General features: G+C 38.0%; 1 pseudogene; it reads right to left on the reverse strand.

The window, feature by feature from the left end:
• Positions 1–1257: 1257 nt before the first annotated feature.
• LOC110577786 lies at positions 1258–7597 on the reverse strand (annotated as a pseudogene).
• Between the last annotated feature and the right edge of the window lie 1660 nt (positions 7598–9257).

Here is a 9257-nt window from a genome sequence, read left to right on the forward strand (position 1 = left end):
CTTTTTCCCATTGCATATTCTTGTCTCATTCATTGTGAAGTAATTGAAACGATATAACTGTGGGCTTATTTCTGAACTCTGTAATTTGTTCTATTGACCTATGTGTCTGTTTTTGTACCAGTACTATACTGTTTTGATTACTACAGCTTTGTAGTGTATTTTGAAATCTGGGATTGTGATGACTCCAATTTTATTCTTTTTCAATATTGCTTTGGATATTGGGGGTTTTGTGGTTCTATACAAATTTTAGGATTATTTGCTCTAGTTCTGTGAAAAATGCTGTTGGTATTTTGGTAGGAATTACAGTAAATCTGTAGATTGCTTTAAGTAGTATGGACACAAACAATATTTATTCTCCCAATCCATGGGAGTGGAATATGTTTCCATTTGTTTGTGTCATCTTTAATTTCTTTCATCAGTGTTTTGTAGTTTTCAGAGTACAGGTCTTTCACCTCCTTGGTTAAGTTTATTCATTTCCTTTTTTCCTTTGTTAAGTTTATTCCTAGGTATTTTATTATTTTGGTGCAATTGTAAATGAAATTGTTTTCCTTTTACTTTTTTTCTGTCAGAAAATATATTTATTATTGATAGTGAGTGAAGTAAAGACGTAGTATTCACAATCGAGAAGAGGTTGTAAAGGCCAAGGTTGCCTTTATGTGGATAAAAAATGCCTTATTTCACTCATAATCATAAACATTATTCCAGTAAAAGAGGTACATTTCTCTCTCCTTTTTGTCTTACTTGTGTGATCACCATAATAAGTTAAAATAAAATAGCTCTTATATCATCAAGGGAGAAAAGAAAAAGAGTGAAAACCAACATGCCACAGCCTAGACATTCCACCCAACACTGCTGAGCCAAGAGCGAGCTTTGGTGCCCTAGCCTCTCCCCACTCCAATTACCTTAGCTCTCAATTCCAAACCCAGCTCTGGCAGATTGAAGGGTCACCAAATGATGGAGCTTGCTTAGAAGAGAAAGTTGAATAGAAAGTTAAAAAGGTAGAGAGGACTGCCTTTCTCTTTTAATCATCGTAAATGGGGTTCACTAATACTGCCATGTGTCCTTGCTGGCTGATACCTGATCTAGGCCTCAGCTTTTCAAATTGTGATCTTCTTTGGTTGAATCTGCCCTCTGGTGCTTTTCCTTAATTGTCTTCTCTTTGAATGGGTTACTTTCTTACCTACGGCGGGGGGGGGGGGGGGAATGTTCTGCCTCTGGAATTAACATTGAGGAGTTTGATTGTTCTAAAAGTTGACTTTATCCTCCATTTTCAAGAAGGCCCTGTTTAGCCTGATAGACACAGTGCATGTACTGGTTGGCCAGAGTGCAGCAGCTGAGGGTCTGCTGGATGTTCTGGCAGTAACACCGGAGAACTTTGGCCTGCAGATCAGCCCAGACAGGATGAAACTCATATTGCTTGAACTTTGCTTCCCCGTCTTCAGCAGCTTTCTGATAATGTTCAAGGTAACTTTGTAGAATTCTGAGCTCCTCTCCTCTAGCCAGTTACTCTTTATAGAATGCATCCTGCCTCTGTGACTTGATTTTTCTCTTTTCAGTTGCTTAGCCAAGTGCTTTGCCTTGGTTCATTCTTCTTCACTTGAAATCCTGTCTTGAAGAATTGCTCTGGTTAACTGCTCTGGTTAACTGCTCATTGGCAAAAGTCCTCAGTTTGGTTCTTTGCGTTGCTTTAGTTGTTTCTGATTTCCAGACTCTTTCTTGGTTTGCTCCAATGCCTGCTCCTCACACTCTTTTCAATTCTTCTTTTCATCAAAACTGAGGAACCATAAGCACCAGAATACTGCTGAGATCTCGAACCAGATGGGAAAGTTTCCTTCATACAATCAGATTTTCCAAAAGCAGGATGCCCCTCACCATGGTGATGTTCTCATTCTCCTTCATCTGGAAGGTGACCCTGTGGGTGCTGGTGATCTACCCATGGCTCATGCTTCTGCACCTGCAGAGACAGTGTGGACCCAAGAGCACTTAAGGCCCCACCAGCACAGATGTGCATTGACATGTCCAAACTCTTTGCAGGGAGGGAGCAGGGCCAAGACCCCAAGAAGAAGCAAGGAGAAGGTGCCTGTCCTTAGGAGTTTTCTTAAATTCTCTTTCTGCTACTTCATTATTGTATAGAAATGCAATGGATTTCTATACATTGATTTTGTAACCCGTGACTACTGAATTCATATATCAGTTCTAGTAGTTTTTTGGTGGAGTCTTTAGGGTTTTCTGTGTATAGTATTATGTCATTTGCAAACAGTTAAAGTTTTACTTCTTCCTTACCAATTTGGATGCCTTTTATTTTTTTCTTGTCTAATTGCTGTGGCTAGAACTTCCAGTATTATGTTGAATAAAAGTTGTGAGAGTGGACATCCTTGTCTTGTTCCTGATATTAGGGGGAAAGTTCTCAGTTTTTCACCACTGAGTATGATTTTAGCTGTGGATTTTTCGTATATAGCCTTTATTGTGTTGAGGTATGTTCCCTCTAAACCTACTTTGTTGAGGGTTTTTATCATGAAAGGATATTGTACTTTGTCAAATGCTTTTTCTTGATCTATTGAAATGGTCATATAGTTTTTGTCCTTTCTCTTATTAATGTGATGTATCACATTGATTGATTTGCAAATATTGAACCACCCTTGCATCCTGGGAATAAATCCCACTTGATCATGGTGAATGACTTTTTTAAGTGTATTGTTTGATTCAGTGTGCTAATATTTTGTTGAGGATTTGTGCATCTATGTGCATCAGATATATTGGCCTATAGTTCTCTTTTTCTGTGGCATCTTTATCTGGTTTTGGTATCAGGGTAATTCTGGCCTCATAGAATGAATTTGGAAGCTTTCTTTCATCTTCTATTTTTTGGAGTAGTTTGAGAAGAATAGGTATTTAAATGTTCTTTAAATATTTGTTATTTAAATCTGTTCCTTAAATATTTGGTAGAATTCACCTCTGAAGCCAACTGGCCCTGGACTTTTGTTTGTTGGGAGTTTTTTGATTACTGATTCAATTTCATTGCTGGTAATTGGTCTGTTCAAATTTTCTACTTCTTCTTGATACAGTTTTGGGAGGTTATGTTTCTAGGAATTTATGCCTTCTTCTAGGTTGTCCAATTTGTTGGCATATAATTTTTCTACTATTCTCTTAAAATTATTTGCATTTCTGTGGTGTTGGTTGTTGTTTCTCCTTTTTCATTTTTTTTTAAAGATTTTATTTATTTATTTGAGAGAGAGAGAGAGAGAACACATCAGTGGAATGAGGGGCAGAGAGAGAAGTCTCAAGCAGACTCTGAGCTGAGCATGGAGCCCAACACAGGGCTTGATCCCATGACCCTGAGATCATGACCTGAGCTGAAATCAAGAGTCAGATACTTAACGGACTGGGTCACCCAGGCACCCCTGCTTCTTACTTTTTAAAAATTCCTGCTTATTATCTTTCCTTTTCATTTAAAGAATCCCCTTTCACATTTCTTGTAAGGCTGGTTTCATTGTGATGAATTCCTTTAAGTTTTGTTTGTTGGGAAACTCTATCTCTTCTTGTATTGTGAAAGATAGCCCTGTTGGATAGAGTATTCTTGGTTGCAGGGTTTTTTTCTTTTCCCTTACAGCACTTTGACTATATCATGTCACTCCCTTCTAATCTGCAAAGTTTCAGCTGATAGCCTTATGAGATTTCCCTTGTAAGTAACTGTTTTCTCTTGTTGCTTTTAAAATTCTTTATTGCTACTTTTTGCAATAATTTTACTTAGTACTTGTCTTTGTGTGAACTTTTTGTTGATTTTATTGGGTGCTCTCTCTGTCTCCTGGATCTGGATTTCTGTTTCCTTTCCCAGATATGGGAAGTTTTCATCTTTTATTCTTCAAATAATTTTTTTGCCCCCTTTTATCTCCCTTTTCCTTCTGGGATCCTTATAATGAGAATGTTGTTATGCTTGATGGTGTTACTGAGTTCCCTTAATCTATTCTCATTTTTTATTATTCTTATTTCTTTCACCTGTTCAAGTTGATTATTTTCCATTACTTGGTCTTCTAGGTTGCTGATTCATTCTTCTGCTTCCTCTAGTTTACTATTTATTCCCTCTAGTGTATTTTTTAATTTCAGTTATTGAGTTCTTCATCTCTGCTTGGTTCTTTTTAATATTTTCTATCTCTTTGTTGAGGGTCTCACTGAGGTCCTTCACTCTTTTCTCAAGTCCAGTGAGTATCCTTATGACCATTACTTTAAATTCTCTATCAGTATATTGTTTATCTCCATTTCATTTAGCTCTCTTGCTGTGATTTTGTACTGTTCTTTCCTTTGGGACATATTCTTCAGTCTCCTCATATGTCTAACTCTCTGTTATTCTGTGTTATGAAAGTCAGCTGCATCTCCTGCTCATGAAAGTAGTGGCCATATGAAGAAGAGGTCCTATAATGCGCTGTAGTGCAGTGTCCCTTGTTCATCCAGAATCTGGTGCTTCAGGGTGTCTCCTATGAGTACTGTGTGCACCTGATTGTTGTGGCTGAGCCATGTTTGCCTTCAGTTTAGTCATCTGCAATGGCTCACTTTGTCTGTTGTGGGCAGGGTTTGGTTCCTGTGTTGTTAATGTGCCAGTCTGTGGCTTCCTTGGGCTTTAGTTGGGTCAAACCAGGCATTTGCCAGAGCTGTGGTCACACTAAACTGCAGGGTTTCCTCCCTGTCTTATCCATGAGAGGCCTTCATTGGTCGGTCTGGCCTGCAGTCAGACCAGATGTCTGCCCCTAGCCCCATGCTGGGGCCACAGTTGGACTGGTGTGTGTGGTTGTCTTCCCCTTGCCCCTGGATAGGAGTCACTTTAGAGTGGTGATGGCCACTGTTGGGGCTGCTTGCACAGTGTCACAACTTGTGGTCCTGCTTTGGATGGACTCCTGCTGAGGGCTGGTCTACAGGAGAACATGAGGGTGGGGTGCATGGTGTTAGCAGGGTTTGTGCCAGTCTGCTGTGGGACCTGGATCTGCTTTATTGAGCTCTTGTCAAGGTCAGGTTGGAGGGGGCAGGTTGCAGGAAAACTTGGGGGTGAAGCACACTGTTAGCAAACTAGGTAGAGAGTGTTTGCACTGGTTTCTGCAGGTGTCTGTGGGGGATGGCAGAGGGAAATGGTGCCCGCCCATTCTTTGTTCTTGGAGAAGACTCCTAAAGATCCCTGCCCCTCGGCACATGTTCTGAGATTAGTAATTAAATCTCCTTCCCATATTATCTGCATTTTTCAAATGCTGCTTTTATGTTGTATCTCAGTGTTGCTGTTATGCTGTCTCTTTAATGGCAGGGACTCAGTTTCCTTTGCCCAGTTGCTCTCCCAGAGCCAAGCCTGCTGATTTTTAAAGTTCCAGGTGTTAAGCCCCATTGATTATAAAAACTCATAAAATTATGCCCCTCTTGTTTTCAAAGCCAAATGTTATGGGGATTTATCTTTCCAGTGTGGGTCTCCCATGCCTGGGATGCCTGGTGTGGGGTCTGCCCTGTCCTTTTTATAAGCTTGCATGTCTCTCCCTCCTGCAGACAGTCTTGTGGTCAGTTTTATTACTTACTGAGTGGCCACCCTTCCTGCCATTTTTGATGTGGCCTCCTCTCTACTATTAGTTGTGGAGAGTCTGCTCTGCCAGTCTTCAGGTCATTTTCTGGGTTATTTACACTGATGTGGCTGTTATCTAAGTGTGTCCATGGGGTGAGGTGAGCTTAGGATCCTCTCCCTGGAAGTCTCTGAATTGCATTTTAAGAGATGTTTGCCTCTTCCTTATTATTATATATTAGACTATTAGCGTTTCTTTATTCAATTACATATTTTAAAATTATACATTTTTGCGGGCGCCTGGGTGGCTCAGATAGTTAAGCGTCTGCCTTTGGCTCAGGTCATGATCCCAGGGTCCTGGGATCGAGTCCCACATCAGGCTCCCAGCTCCGCGGGGAGCCTGCTTCTCCCTCTGACCCTCTCCCCTCTCATGCTGTTTCTCTCTCACTCACTCTCTAAAAAATAAATAAAATCTTTAAAAAAAATAATAAAATTATACATTTTTGCAAGATATGTGACATTTCAATAAGTAATTGTAGTTTTTAACATCATAAATGATCTATCAAATGATGATATTTTGATTTTGATTAATCTATGCAATTATAAAATTATCAACTGATATTTGTTTAGATTTTATTCCACTTTCTTGATATAAACATTGGGTGTTTTAGATAAAATAAAATTTCTTAAGATGTTCCTTGATGTAATTTTGATGATTATGTGTGCAATCCTGAAGAGGCAGTGCCATATCCAGAAATTACAGACCTAGAATAACATGAAACAGGACTGAACCCTGGCTCCAACACTTATTAACATTACTTAATATTCTCACATCTCAGTTTACCAATGCATGAAACAAAGATTAAAAACCAATTCCAGTGCTCTTTGGAAGATTATCCATTAAAAAAATATATGTGTGTTTGTGTGTGTATTAAAGTAAATTCATAGGTAGATAATATTGTAGCTTATGTAAAGTTAGCCTAAATTGATCTCCCAGTAAATAACAACTTTTGTTAATTTTTTTCATATCTTAAAATAGAAATCAAATGTAGTAGGGTAGTTAAATCTTGATGTAAAGTTCTTTAAAAATATATAGCATGTTTTATCCATTTTTCCATTTGATTCTTTTATGAATTTTCTTGACAGAAATTAGCACTTTTCTTTAATAAGTAATTTTTTTTTCAATAGTTGTGAGGATTTTTCACTAGTATATTTGAAGCTAACATATTTAATATCATTTATTTACTAGGTTTTATATATATATATTAAAGTATGCATAAAAAGTAAAGTGCTTGACTTTCTAGAAGATTTTAGATACACAATGTAAACAAAATTTTAGTGAAATTGGTACTAAAGAACAGAAAGTTTAGGTCAAAACAGCAGGTGGGATAAACAGTTTCTCCAGATTTAGTTTGTATGTTTGTGTGGTGGGAGAGGAAGTAACAGCCTGTAGGTGGATGACATTTACATTGAGACTTAAGCGAAAAATAGAGAAAATGGAATGGAAGAATGAGGGAAAGAGTCTTTTTTTTTTAAAGATTTTATTTATTGGGCGCCTGGGTGGCTCAGTTGGTTAAGCGACTGCCTTCAGCTCAGGTCGTGATCCTGGAGTCCCGGGATCGAGTCCCGCATCGGGCTCCCTGCTCGGCGGGGAGTCTGCTTCTCCCTCTGACCTTCCCCCCTCTCATGTGCTCTCTCTCATTCTCTCTCTCTCAAATAAATAAATAAAATCTTTAAAACAAAACAAAACAAAACAAAAAAAGATTTTATTTATTTATTTGACAGAGAGACACAGCAAGAGAGGGAACACAAGCAGGGGGAGTGGGAGAGGGAGAAGCAGGCTTCCCACTGAGCAGGGACCCTGATGCGGGGCTCGAACCCAGGACCCTGGGATCATGACTTGAGCTGAAGGCAGACACTTAACAACTGAACCACCTAGGTGCCCCCCCCCCCCTTTTCTTTTTAACAGAGTCAACTGTAAGTGCCATATCCTAGAGATACCAGGAGAGAGTCCAAAAGGATGGCCATTAGGCCTGGATGCCAGAAAGCCAGGAGAAAACTTACCAACATGATAATTTACTTAGTAGTTTTATGAGCTCTTTTAAGAAAAATTGATGTACATTTTGTGGTCTTCTAATCTATATGCCATTTACTTCATGAAAAAATTTAACTATTACTTTAATTATAACTTTTCATTTGGAATTCCTTTTAGACTTCCATGTATATTGATGGTTTGTTTTCTAGATATCTTTTGAAATTCTCTTTTCATGATATACAAAAATTTATTGGTTAATTTAGCAATATTTTGAATTAAGATATTCATATTATATTTATTTATTTATTTATTTTTTAAAGATTTTATTTATTTATTTATTTGAGAGAGAGAGAGAATGAGAGAGAGCACATGAGAGGGGGGGAGGGTCAGAGGGAGAAGCAGGCCCCCCGCTGAGCAGGGAGCCCGGTGCGGGACTCGATCCGGGGACTCCAGGATCACGACCTGAGCCAAAGGCAGTCGCTTAACCGACTGAGCCACCCAGGCGCCCCAAGATATTCATATTATATTTAAACAATTGAATATTTTTCATAATTTTAACAACTTCTTTACTTCCTCAATAGCAATTAACATTTTGGCACTGAACTTATAATATCATATCCTTTTGGAAAACAGCTTTTCCTCACATTTAAAATATTATGTATTTTATATAGTCTGTGAATCTTTTACTTTTAAAATTTCAGCATTTTATATGAGTGTGCGTGTATGTGTGTGTGTGTGTGTGTGTATTTACAAATAAATACACTCCAGGATCCTAGATATCAAATTCTACTTCCATTTAAGGCACATTTATTTGGATATGTATTTACTTTTATTTTCTTTACTTTTCAATTATATCATATTACTCTTTGCCAATGGTGCTTTTTTTTCTTTTTCAAATTTTTATTTAAATTCCAGTTAGTTAACATACAGTGTAATATTAGTTTCAGGTGTAGAACTTAGTGATTCATCACTTACATATAACACCCAGTGCTTATCACAAGTGCCCTCTTTAATACCCGTTACCCATTTAACCCCTTCCCCTGCCCACCTCTTCCCAATGGTGCTTTTTAAAAAATTTAGTAATACAGGATTATTAGTGAGCTAAGTATAATCAGGGATATTACTAATTAAAAATTTGTGCCTAGAGCAGTGCCTGGGTGGCTTAGTTGGTTAAGCCCCCGACTCTGGATCTCAGTTCAGGTCTTGATCTCAAGATCGAGTTCAAACCCTGTGTTGGGTTCCACATTGTGCATGGTGCCTAGTTAAAAATTTTTTTTGCTTAGAACTTGACCTGCCAGGACTAGGTACTCAATACATTTTAATTTAATCAATTAACATTCAGCAACATTTAGATTAGAAGATTAGAAGAGCACTTTAAATCCATTATTTTTTGCAAGCCCAAGAAAATATAAGATAAGCTATTTATTTCCTCGTTTGGTTCTCATTTGTTTTATTTTTCTGCATTTCAATTTTGTTTGTGAGATTAGAAGTAAAATCGGGCTTACGTTTAATAGAAAATTATTACCATGTCCTCTGATTGGGATCTTGGGTTTGTTTGCAGGGTGGGAGGTTAAAGGAGTGAATTCATGTGGTGAAGGGTATTCATTCTGGATGCAATAAATGTTTGAGAAAGTTAACCTAAATAGAGATCAGATTAAAAAGAGACAAACAGATTTAGAGCTTCATGGTTTATGC

Source organism: Neomonachus schauinslandi, chromosome 5, assembly GCF_002201575.2.
Source record: "Neomonachus schauinslandi chromosome 5, ASM220157v2, whole genome shotgun sequence".
Classification (NCBI taxonomy): Eukaryota; Metazoa; Chordata; class Mammalia; order Carnivora; family Phocidae; genus Neomonachus; species Neomonachus schauinslandi.